This window comes from Oncorhynchus mykiss, chromosome 20 (assembly GCF_057628025.1).
Source record: "Oncorhynchus mykiss isolate SJ-2025 chromosome 20, ASM5762802v1, whole genome shotgun sequence".
Lineage (NCBI taxonomy): Eukaryota > Metazoa > Chordata > Actinopteri > Salmoniformes > Salmonidae > Oncorhynchus > Oncorhynchus mykiss.
The window spans coordinates 33,199,372-33,212,951 of record NC_143041.1 but is presented as its reverse complement, the minus strand read 5'-3'; positions in this window follow the sequence as shown (position 1 = coordinate 33,212,951).

Here is a 13,580-nt window from a genome sequence, read left to right as displayed (position 1 = left end):
GATCACCTTGCAGGATACAACTCAGCACATGGGAGACCCCTGACAATAGCAGAGGGTCTCACCACTGTGCCATGGCCCGTAGGTCTGACAGGGACACCTGAAGCGACCGACTTATTAGGCTGTGAGATGCATCCAGGTGAGTGGCTAGCACTCAACAATAGCCCCACAGGAACGGCTTTCATCATAGAAGACATCCTCCCCAGTAGGCATAGGCACAGGCTAAAACACTCTGTGACCAAGCTGAAATTTGTCTAAGCAGAACTGGAACCCGGACACCCTCAGAGGGGATAGAAACGCGCGATACGTGAGCGAGCATAGCTCGAGACCTAGAGACAGAATGCGCTGAGATGTAGGCAGGCAGATAGCTCTTTTTCTGGTTTCTTATGACGCCTAGAGACTGAATATGGAACAGTAGCATGGATGTGTGTAACACTGCTTGCCCCCTGCTTCCAACATACGTTGTGAGACTGTATAGCGTGCATGAAGCCCGGCCCCTTTATGGGCACAGGGGGCTCTGGCAATGGCTGATTACTGTTGTCACAGTAATGTTTTTGCGGAGGGGTGCACTGGTCACTCAGACCTGTGCCAAGGCTCCTTGTTCAGGGAGTTACCCCAGCCAAGTGCTCGGGGGGCTGATTCTTCATCGGAGGTGCACACAAACCTCGTTTCCTTCACTCCCTCCAACTCCAGAAACTGAAAATAGGAATGGGGTTACCATAACGCCGGAGGAAAGATAGTAAGTTTCACTCTCCGGAAGTTAAGCATGTTAGCCGATGTTAGCCAGGAGGCTTTAGCCAGGAGATACCACAAACCCACACCCAGGCAGCCACCACATACCCCACACCCAGGCAGACACCACATACCCCACGCCCAGGTTACACCACATACCCCACTCCCAAGCAGCCACCACATACCCCACACCCAGGAGACACCACTACCCCACGCCCAGGAGCCACCACATACCCCACTCCCAGGAGACACCACACACCCCACGCCCAGGCAGACACCACATACCCCACGCCCAGGCAGACACCACATACCCAACGCCCAAGCAGCCACCACATACCCTATGCCCAGGAGACACCACATACCCCACGCCCAGGCAGACACCACATACCCCACGCCCAGGAGACACCATATACCCCACGCCCAGGCAGACACCACATACAACACGCCCAGGAGACACCACACACCCCACGCCCAGGCAGACACCACACACCCCACGCCCAGGAGACACCACACACCCCACGCTCAGGCAGATACCACATACCCCACGCCCAGGAGACACCACACACCCCACGCCCAGGCAGACACCACACACCCCACGCCCAGGAGACACCACACACCCCATGCCCAGGAGACACCACACACCCCACGCCCAGGAGACACCACACACCCCACGCCCAGGCAGACACCACATACCACACGCCCAGGAGACACCACACACCCCATGCCCAGGAGACACCACATACCCCACGCCCAGGAGACACCACATACCCTACGCCCAGGCAACCACCACATACCCCACGCCCAGGAGACACCACACACCCCACGCCCAGGAGACACCACATACCCCACGCCCAGGCAGACACCACATACCCCACGCCCAGGAGACACCACACACCCCACGCCCAGGAGACACCACATACCCCACGCCCAGGCAGACACCACATACCCCACGCCCAGGAGACACCACATACCCCACGCCAAGTACGTACTCCCCATAGTATGTACTGAAGTTGACTGACTGAAAGGGAACAGAGACACATTGGTGGCTGGCAGCACAGTACAGTTTGGGTCACGTAATAGTGTGAAAAGGGTTCTAGTGTCATACACACATGCTTTTCTGAATGAACAACTGAACATCTCATTCACACTCTAGTACTCGTGGCTCAGCTGCTCTGCACAGTAGCTGCTGGCAAACCAGATTGCTCTCTCTTTTTCTCCCTCCCTCTGTTTTATTTCCCTCTCACTATCCTTCCCCTCCCCCAATTTCACAGGCTCTGTTGTTTCTCTCCCTCCTTCCCTTCCGATAACTTACACCAGACTGGTTTCCAAGCTGAGGTCTTCTCAAATTTTACAGTGGCAGCCGTTTGAAGTCTTTCTTGTTTTGTTGGCATTCAGTTGCTGCTTGATTTAGTTCTCCATTTAGCTTCTAGGCACCCGCAAGAATGGTGAACAATTGTGTAGTGACTGAGAGATGCTGAAAACATGCCATGGGTATAATTTTCCTCCACAGAACTGAGGATGGAAAGAGAAAGAGAGAGGGATAGTCAGAGTATTTGTCAGTGACCTTAAGCCATTGCACTGGTAATGCATAGTTCAGTTGACACATGGAACGTTGCCTTTTGTGTGCCTGTACAGAATGGCTCAAGTTGAAATTTGGAAGGTGGAGGGTTCAAAATGAGGGTGGGATTGTTGAGTTGATAAAATGATGTAGGCCTATGAAGGTTTTTCATGAACAATTTAGCTGCTTGGTCTGATTTAATTCAGGATACAGTAGAGTACATAAATGTAGGATCACCTTTAACCATAACTATAATTATCAAATGGAATGGGAACAGAATGCTAGCTTAGTTTTTCTCCACAATAAATGTGTATTCAGACCTTGTGTTATAATACAGTAGTACAGTTCTTTCAAACATAAAAGTCCTGTCAAATTGCATTTTTTTTACACCCCCTATTGCTTAAACTCTGTCCTATGGTTATCATGTCCAAGGTTGACCTGATCAAAATGAATTAGGTACCGTCACAGGCCTATATACTGTATTTCATTTGATGTAACCTTTATTTGAACAGGAGACAATGAAGATGTGAATGAGGAAAAGGAAGATAACACTAGCAAGTATCTAGTGAAGGTTAGTGTTTACACTTCATCATATTATTTCCACACTGATGGTTAATGAATTTAGGCTAATGTGTCATTAGTCGTTCCTTCCTATCATGCTTGATGGAAGGTTGCTGGATCGAATCACTGAGCTGACAAGGTAAAAATCTGTCGTTCTGCCCCTGAGCAAGGCAGTTAACCCACTGTTCCTCGGACACCGAAGATGTGAATGTTGATAATGGCAGACCCTTGCACCTCTCTGATTCAGAGGGGTTGGGTTAAATGCGAAAGACACATTTCAGTTGAAGGCTTTCAGTTGTACAACTGACTAGGTATCCCCCTTTCCCTTTTTTGATGACATAATACAAACTATAGATTTCAAATGGTCTGTCTGGAGAGAAGGGCAATGAGGAAATGACTTTTATTTGAGTATTGTAAGACAATCACTATAACCATCTGTAAAAAAGTAACCTGGAACTCTGGCATGTCCAGTAGATGGCACCATTAAACAATAAGTAGGTCTGACCAAATACTGGACTACTTCAGAGGATGTGCAATGGCTCTGCACTGTTACGTGAACAAATGTTACAAAACACTTCTCACAGAATGATAGTCTATTCTAACAGAATTGTCTATCAACACTGTGGACCTCACTGGGAGATGTCAGAGGACGATATTGCACGAGCGTGACATTTGAGGTCATCTAGAAAGAAACGGTCGAACGGCTTAACTGGTAGGTCCCCTCTCTTTGGTTTAGAATGTCAATGGGCAACTTCTTCTGCTTTCCCAACTGTTATCCCCAGACCCAGTCACCCCTAGAAAAAAAACAATGAGTATATTTGTTCTGTACTTATGATATCAATTTCAGAGCACAGATTTCCCTTTGCCCTCCCTCAGACATTTCTCACACTGTATTTATGAAATGTGTGCACATTGGATCCAGTAAACTGACTGATGAATACAGAAACCTTTGAAAAGGAGGGGGGTTGTGATGAAGCACTTAAGGAATGACATGGCATCCTTTCGGCTCATAGCCCAGGTGCACCAGTTTATGTCTGGGGTTGAGATTACTGTTTCAGTGCCCTCTGTGACAGTTGTGGGCCCTTCATATAGAGATACATTTTGTTGTGTGTGTGTGTCCACGGTAGTTGTATGGTTGGCTATGTTTGTGACTGATTGATTTTATTTGACAGTTAAAAAAATACATACGCACACACAGTACATACATTTTCAAAACTTGACAGGGACAACACAATAAAATAAATGAGGTACTTCCATTGTGGTCCCTTAAGGCGCATGGTACAATACACTGCATAGATACAGACATAGATACAGACAGAAAAATACTTATATGGTTCAGTCATTAGCCAGAGTTTGACATTCTGAACGTATATGGTTATTGACCATGGATGTTGTCATTCCATCCTAAGATATAGTAGTGAGTGTGTGTTGCATCACTTTAATTAAGTTCATATAAATATTCACCATCCTGAAACTTTCAACCTTGATGCAGTTACCATTGTAGTGGCTATGACCATTTACTTAATACTGTCTTATGTGATTTTGAAATCCTGAGTGGTACTGATTTATGAAATTAAATATTAAAAAAATGTGTAAATAAACCATTATTAATGTGTAATAACACCATGTTCCACAATCCAATCCCATAATGATCTCAATAAATCAACGGTTTCAAATTGGTCTTGAATTCAGAATTGTTGAATTGCTGCCTCGTGAAGCCAGTCCCACACGCACCAGTGTGTCACATTACAGTTGTATAATAACACCATATTCAGTGCGTGTGCATATATTCCCAGGAGTGCTGCTGCATTTAGTCTAACTGACATCATCTGTATCTGGACCTGTAGTGGCGAGGTGGGATGAGGCGAGGCAGTGATAACACATCACATCAACTGCAGTCGGTCAGGACAGCAGAGCAGTCCCCACAGTAGAGTTGAATCTACTTCCCCTCTTCTCTGGTTGGAGCTCTGCTGCTGAACTCGGCTCGCAGAGAGAGCAAAGTGGATGGAACAGTGCACCCTTTAAAAATGCATGAGGAGGGGAACCTTGGGACAGATGCCTTTTTACAGAGTTTGGTTTAAAAATCCAGTGAGTCACCTCATGTGAAAACCATCAAATAGTAGATGCAGTCCAGCATTCAATTCCACCCAGGCTCCTCTGAATGAGGCCTGAAGAGCCCCACCTCAAGTGTTTGTGTGGATTAGTGGGTCGGTGGTGCTTCAGACACTTGGTGGATATTTTGTCCTCATGTCTGGATTTAGATTGTGTGATTTGTTGGGAGTCAAAGATAAATCACTGTGATGCTGCTGGATTGGCCTGCTCAGGGAAAATAGAAAACATGAGGATGTTTTTTTTTTATTGGGGTTTCTGCAAAGATATTTGGCCATTCCGAGGAACTATAGTATGTTTAGATGTGGTGTGCATGTTCACTACACTTATGCAGGCTTATTTGTTTAGCTAGCATATATCTTGTTTTAAGGTAGTTGGCATATCTTGTTTTAAAAACTAGTCTTTTAATCAGACAGTAATATACAGTTGAAGTCGGAAGTTTACATACACCTTAGCCAAATAGATTTAAACTCAGTTTTTCACAATTCCTGACATTTAATCCAAGTAAAAATTCCCTGTCTTAGGTCAGTTAGGATCACAACTTTATTTTAAGAATGTGAAATGTCAGAATAATAGTCATTATATTCCCAGTGGGTCAGAAATGTACATACACTCAATTTGTATTTGGTAGCATTGCCTTTAAATTGTTTAACTTGAGTCAAACTTTTTGGTTAGCCTTCCACAAGCTTCCCACAATAAGTTGGGTGAATTTTGGCCCATTCCTCCTGACAGAACTGGTGTAACTGAGTCATGTTTGTAGGCCTCCTTGCTCGCACATGCTTTTTCAGTTCTGCCCACAAATTTTCTATAGGATTGGCTTTGTGATGGCAACTCCAATACCTTGACTTTGTTGTCCTTAAGCCATTTTGCACAACTTTGGAAGTATGCTTGAGGTCATTGTCCATTTGAAAGATCCATTTGCGACCAAGCTTGTTAAAGCTTGGTCGCAGCTTGGTCCTGATTGATGTCTTGAGATGTTGCTTCAATATATCCACATAATTTTCCTGCCATTTATTTTGTGAAGTGCACCAGCCCCTCCTGCAGCAAAGCACCCCCCATCCCCGTGCTTCACGGTTGGGATGGTGTTCTTCTGCTTCTGCCTGCTCCCCCTTTTTCCTCCAAACATAACGATGGCCATTATGGCCAAACAGTTCTATTTTTGTTTCATCAGACCAGAGGACATTTCTCCAAAAAGTACGATCTTTGTCCCCATGTGCAGTTGCAAACCATAGTCTGGCTTTTTTTATGGCGGTTTTGGAGCAGTGGCTTCTTCCTTGCTGAGCGGCCTTTCAGGTTATGTCGATATAGGACTAGTTTTACTGTGGATATAGATCCTTTTGTACCTGTTTCCTTCAGCATCTTCACAAGGTGCTCTGGTGTTGTTCTGGGATTTATTTGCACTTTTCGCACAAAAGTATGTTCATCTCTAGGAGACAGAACACGTCTCCTTCCTGAGCGGTATGACGGCTACGTGGTCCCATGGTGTTTATACTTACGTACTATTGTTTGTACAGATGAACGTGGTACCTTCAGGCATTTGGAAATTGCTCCCAAGGATGAACCAGACTTGTGGAGGTCTACAATTTTTTTTCTGAGGTCTTGGCTGATTTCTTTTGATTTCCCCAGGATGTCAAGCAAGAGGCACTGAATTTGAAGGAAGGCCTTGAAATACATCCACAGGTACACCTCCAATTGACTCAAATGATGTCAATTAGTCTTTCAGAAGCTTCTAAAGCCATGACGTCATTTTCTGGAATTTTCCAAGCTGTTTAAAGGCACAGTCAATTTAGTGTATGTAAACTTCTGACCCACTGGTGTTGTGATACAGTGAATAAGTGAAATAATCTGTCTGTAAACAATTGTTGGAAATGATTTGTGTCATGCAAAAAGTAGATGTCCTAACTGACTTGCCAAATCTATATTTTTTTAACAAGACATTTGTGGAGTGGTTGAAAAACTAGTTTTAATGACTCCAACCTAAGTGTATGTAAACTTCCGACTTCAACTGTACCATGATAGGCCTTTGTTTTACACACTGTGGAGAAATGTATAGGCTATAAGCTTGTATACATACATGGTAGGCCTATTTGTAGGCTATTTGTCAACATCCATCCCATGACGGAGATGTAGCCTATCTATTTCCGGCATGCTTTACGCAAGAAAATAGGATCATAACTGTTTGGGTATAGTGACCATAAAGTGGAAATGTAAAAGTTGATACCGCAGTACCGTCAAAGCTGCTTCCAGGACTGCGATTAATAGTTGTCCTGTAGCCATAAGCAGTGTTTTACTGTCCATTTACAGCGGCCCATCTCGGTCTCACGCTCTTACCGGAGTTTAACTCTGAAAGGCAGCGCTCCAACCGAGCCCATTAGATTGTCTCATCGGAAGCTCGGAAAGTCTGGGTATCAGTAGTGAAAAATTAACTAGGGAGCCGAGATTCCATTACACTCGCTGCCGACTGAATCCTTGATCTATCACAAATGGAAATCCAGTTCAGTGTTCCAACATCATTTGACTTTCATATGATAAAACATTAATGCGCGAGCTTGTTCGGCGGCTGTCCCCATGGTGCTGAGCATTAACTGAGGCACGAGAAGCTGCAGCGAAACGGGCCAGACGGTAGGCCTAAGCAATTCTACACATATTGCCATAGGGCAGAGAGAAAAATGTGCAGTTTTATAGATAATCTCAGGCTATTTTACACATTTTGCCATGAGGCTGTGAGAAAATGATGCTGCTTTAAAGCCAATTTCCTGCAATTCTACACATATTGCCATAGGGCAGAGAGAAAAAAAATCAGTTTTATAGCTAATCTCATGCTATTATACACATTTTGCAATGAGGCTGATTGAATTTTGCATTTGTAAAGCTGATTTCCGGGAATTCTGCACACATTGCCATGGGGCAACTAGGAAAATATGCAGTTTTATAGCTCATCTCATGCCATTAAACACATTTTGCAATGAGGCTGAGAGAATTTTGTATTTTTAAAGCTACACTGAACAAAAATATGAGCTGAAATAAAAGATCCCCAAAATTTTCCAAAAAGCTTATTTCTCTCAAATTTGGTGCACAAATTTGTTTACATCCCTGTTAGTGAGCATTTCTCCTTTCCCAAGATAATCCATCCACCTGACAGGTGTGACATATCAAGAAGCTGATTAAACAGCTTGATCATTATACTGGTGCACCTTGTACTTTAGTTTATTTAGTAAATATTTTCTTAACTCTTATTTTTCTTAAAGCTGCATTGTTGTTTAAGGGCTTGTAAGTAAGCATTTCTACTACACCTGTTGTATTTGGCGCATGTGAATTTGATTAGATTTGCTGGGGACAATAAAGCCCACACTAAAATGTGCAGTTTTCTCACACAACACAATGCCATAGATGTCTCACGTTTTGAGGGAGCGTGCAATTGTCATGCTGACTGCAGGAATGGCGACCAGAGCTGTTGCCAGAGAATGAAATGTTAATTTCTTTACCAGAAGCTGCCTCCAACTTAATTTTAGAGAATTTGGCAACCTGCCTCCCAACCGCAGACCACGTGTATGGCGTCGTGTGGGCGAGCGGCTTGCTGATGTTAACGTTGTGAACAGAGTGCCCCATGGTGGCGGTGGGGTTATGGTATAGGCAGGCATGTGCTATGGACAATGAACGCATTTTATCAATGGCAATTTGAATGCACAAAGATACCGTGCTGAGATCCTGAGGCCCATTGTCGTGCCATTTGTCCACCGCCATCACCTCATGTTTCAGCATGATATGCAGCCCCATGTCGCAAGGATCTGTACACAGTTCCTGGAAGCTGAAAATGTCCCACTTCTTCCATGGCCTACATTCTCACCAGGCATGTCACCCATTGAGCATGTTTGGGATGCTCAGATTGATGTGTGCGACAGCGGTTTCCAGTTCCCGACAATATTCAGCAACTTCACACAGCCATTGATGAGGAGTGGGACAACATTCCACAGGCCACAATCAACAGCCTGATCAACTCTAAGCGAAGGAGTTGAATCGCGCTGCATGATCACACCAGATACTGACTGGTTTATGTCCACATCTAGGTCTGCACCTTTTTTTAAACATTCTGTCACCAACAGATGCATATCTTTATTCCCAGTCATGTGGAATCCAAAGATTAGGGCCTAAAGAATTTATTTCAATTGACTGATTTCCTTAAATAAACTGTAATTCAGTTAAATATTTGAAATTGTTGCATGTTGCATTTATATTTATGTTCTGTATAATTTCCTGCAAATCTACACATTGCCATGGGCCAGTAAGAAAAATGTGCCGTTTTATAGCTAACCTCTTGCTATTCTACACATTTTGCCATGAGGCTGAGAGAACATTTACAAGTTTTACAGCTAACTTCCCGTAATTTAATGTTTTTGCCATGGCTTATGACCTCTCTGGGGGCCTACAACCCCCCTCTCAACATTATTGTTTTGGTCACAGTGGGCCAAGCAAGGTTGTCATAGTAAACTAAAACTGAAACCAAAATGAAAATCTAATGGGTTTTCAAGACTGCAGGTTGAATTGAGATGAAGTTTATATAATTGAAAGGTGGACTCAGGTAGATGAAGTTGCCAGAAGCAGCACTGCAGCATTCGGGCGAGTTTGAGTGGTAAGGCTAAAGCAACCGACTGTAGATAAAAGTGGAGAAGGGAAGTCAGGGAGGTGCATCTGCAACAGTCAAAAGTCGGACACTAATGTGTTTTTCCTACAGCAAGGCTCAGATCAACATGGCAGTATTGCCATTGTTTATAAAACATGTCTCTAACCCCAATATCACACACTCACAAACTGAAATCATAATATAATATAATGTGTGTACATTGTACAATCACTTAGTGAGAAAGAACCTAAAATATCACATTTATTTGTATATATCCACTGTACACATAAATCCCCGCAAATTGGTTCCTGTTTCAGTCATGTCTTTGTTTAAGTTTGTGTGGGTCAAATAAAAACACCCTCATGATTGGTTGACAGTAGAGCCTCCCACAGTGGCTGCAGGAGGAAGTTGGTGAAGAGCAACTGCACAAACTTGCAGTTGACTGCAGTGAAAACTTCATGACCTTCGATCACATGATTTTGGTAAGTTCATGCAGTTGACATGTAGGCAGAAGTCTGACAATTTATTCCCCCAGAATGCAACACACTTTCAAATGCGTTATCACCAATTTGACAAAGGTGATGCGCTTGAACACACCCACTGAGATGAGCATGATGCAAGACTTTGCTCTCACAGTCACACTGAGTATCAGCGCATGTGCACGGGTAAGCTTCACGCTGCTACAGCGTGGTAGCTATGGGACCAAAACTGAGTAGAAGTTTAACCTCAATTGACCCATTACTACGGTTTGCTTTTTTCATCTACATCATCTCGCTGAGTCTACCTTTTAACCTAACCTAACCTATGTGACCTGACCCATAACCTTATGCATTACTGCCCCACAGTGGCATCCCCAAATACACAAAAACTATACAACACATAAATGGCTACTTTTTGTCCCTAACACTAAGCGCTGGTTTTCCAGACACAGTTTAAGTGTAGTGCTGGACTAAAAAGCTATTTCAATTGAGATTCTCCGTTGAGCATGCTTTTTATTCCAACACTAGGCTTAATCTGTGTCCAGGAAACCAGTCCTAAAACTAAAACGAGAAAATATAAATAATAAATAGATTTTTTTTAAATAAAACTTAAACAAAATAAAAACTAGTAAAGGGGATCTGAAAACTAACTGGAACTAATAGAAATAAAAAACAATATAAAACACAAAACTATAATAACCTTGGGACCAAGCAGGACAAGATGCCATGTCTTTCCATTTATTTAGATGTGCTATTGCCTGCTTGTTCCCTGTAGTCTAAAATACAAAATGTAAACTCATAATCAACTAGATGTGTGCTGACCTCAAATCGGCTTATTCTTCAACGATGACGACATTTGGATAGCCCACGCAGTTATAAATATTTCGATGCCTGTTATCCATCTTGCAACCGACAGTGAGTCAGTATCTTGTAGGCCTATATCACATCTCTGTTATTTTTTACTTCAAGCAAATTCCGGTAGATGGCAGTAACAGCACGTGTAATGGTGGCAGGTTGAACTTGTGTCAATGCACATGGCTTTGTGCAGAAACGCTGTGCTCGGAATCGACACTGTCAGGGGTTGTTTGTGAGCCCGAGCTCAGATCCGTGGGTAATCCATTCTACTGGGCTAAACGGAGGTTAAATTGATAAGGGCAACCAGGCTCGAGTCAATCTCCAACCTTTTGTTAAATGCAGGCTGGGTTTATAGGCTGCTTATGACACTATAGGTGTGCTCCACATATTTACATAAACTAAAAATTATTTTGCTTTATTTGAATAATTCTCAAATGTGCCCTGACAGTCATATTTTTGTTGGAAGTCATTTGGGAAAGGGTGCTGGAGTAAGGATCAGGATTTTGCTTATGTATGTATGGTCCCTTGTATAACAAAGTTATTTTTAGTAACATGAATCTCTCTAAAAACCTGTACTGATTCATTTCAAATTATGAAATCTTGCTGTCAGTCTTTATTTAGCTTCATCCCATTCAGATAATTTATAGGCAGTGATTCTTGGGGGTAATTCGTTGTGTCCTACCTGTTGACCTGGGCTATTTGAACCAAAACACAAAATATTTCTAAATATAGCCTAACTGTAGTTGTATGTTATCAATGCCAACAAATATAATATGATAGGATGTGTTAGGTGAAAACAACAAATACAATGTACACGAATATGTCTATGATAGTCATAGTTGTAGACGAATAGTTCCCAAATGTGTTTGTTTAAAATAATACAAGGTGTTTCATAAATGTTTCGTGAACGTTTATAAAATACATTTTGAACCATTTGGCCTAAAAATAATTAACAACGTTTTTTAATTTATCCGGGCATATTTATAATAAATAAAAATTATTTTTTAGAAGCCATATGTAATTATGTGTTTTTAGCTGTTTTTACACGTGAACGTAGGCTACAGACTTGTTGCGTTGTTCCTTCCAATCATTACCATTTCTAAGCCAGTTCAGAAATGGTCAGTAGGTGTCAAATCCCGAGGATAGACGAAGAGAGGATGAAAAGGTGTTTACTGGCTTCAACTGGCGGCCAATCTGTCGCTCGTTATTCGTCCTCGGCTGAGCAGGTTTGGGTGTGTGGCCGAGTCCATCCGGTCCTTTCAATGCTACTGCTAGTGAAGGGACTCGTTTCGCCTAGAACTCTCCCTCTGGTCAAACAATAGAGCCGAACGTTCACTGACAGACCATGGAACAATCGCCAATTCATAAGGGAGATGTCACCAAATCGCCAAATTCCAGCTAACATGACATTCGTGTAAATAGTTTCTTGCTAATAAACCCCTCTCGAATGATGTCTTTGTTGGGAAGTCAAAGATTATTTACAACATGAATCCATTTCTAAACGGTTTCATGATTGTTGGGCAGAGTCGCCGTAGGAGGCGCGGGAGACTATTGGTGGCTCGGTGCTGACCTCTCCGGCGCAGCAGGGCTCCGCAAGCAGCGACGCTAATTGAGCACGCGGAGCCAGAGGACGACTTCAGCATCCTGTCAGGAGATATGAGATATGAGACCAAACTTCATCAATCTCTCTCTCTTTCTTCCTCGCTCTTTCTCTGCTCAATTTACTTCTATATTTTTTTACCAATTCACATCCTCCTGACAATATATATATTAATGAAGTGGACATTTCTTGCTTCTGAAACTAGACTGGGCCTCGTTTCCCAGATCCTTCGTAGCGTTAAGATCATCGTTAGAACCAATTTATGATATAGGCCTATCTTTAGTAGCCGATCTGTTTCCCAGAGCCTTTGTTAGTAATGTTGCTCTTAAAAACATTCAGCCAAAGTGCATCGTTAGATGTTTTTCGCCCTTCAGCGTCACTTTATTCACTCTACTACTACTCTCTACTATTCATCTCCAATAAACATAGAATAAAGATGTTATGCTAGGTATCTGTCTGACCGCTGATAACTTCAGAACTAAGTTCACTACGCATAGGTACAAAGTTACCAAGTATTTGCATATGTTACAAACAAGTGAAAGACAAAACGTTGCTTCGGATGAAAACCGAAATGATTGCATTAAAAGATAAATAGGCTACATGGGCCTAGAGGCCTATATTTAAATTCTATTGAAATCATATTAAGTTTTATTTTGCCACTAGGCTACTGTTTGTAATTTGTGCCTCAATATGTTTCATGGTGTGTGACAAGATGTGCGCAATGATGTGCCCAATCTGTGATTTAGTGCATTATTATTGGGTTATCATAATAAACGGGACTCAATATGTGCAGCCATAGGTGGTAATATCTCTCTAGGAGCTGAAACGTCGTCAGTATTGTGGAAGAATTCTAATGTTAAATATTTAAGTGGAGCTTGCTTTTATTTCGATCCCATCTATCAATATCGACACACTAACGACGCACTTTCTCTCTACGTGCTTGTTTGGGAAACGCTCTTAAAAGTGTGCCTCGTAAATAACGATGCATCTGGTACGATCGTGCTAATGCTTAATTTTCATCGCAACTTATTTTACAGGACTACGCCACTATGTCAAAATAATTGGAAA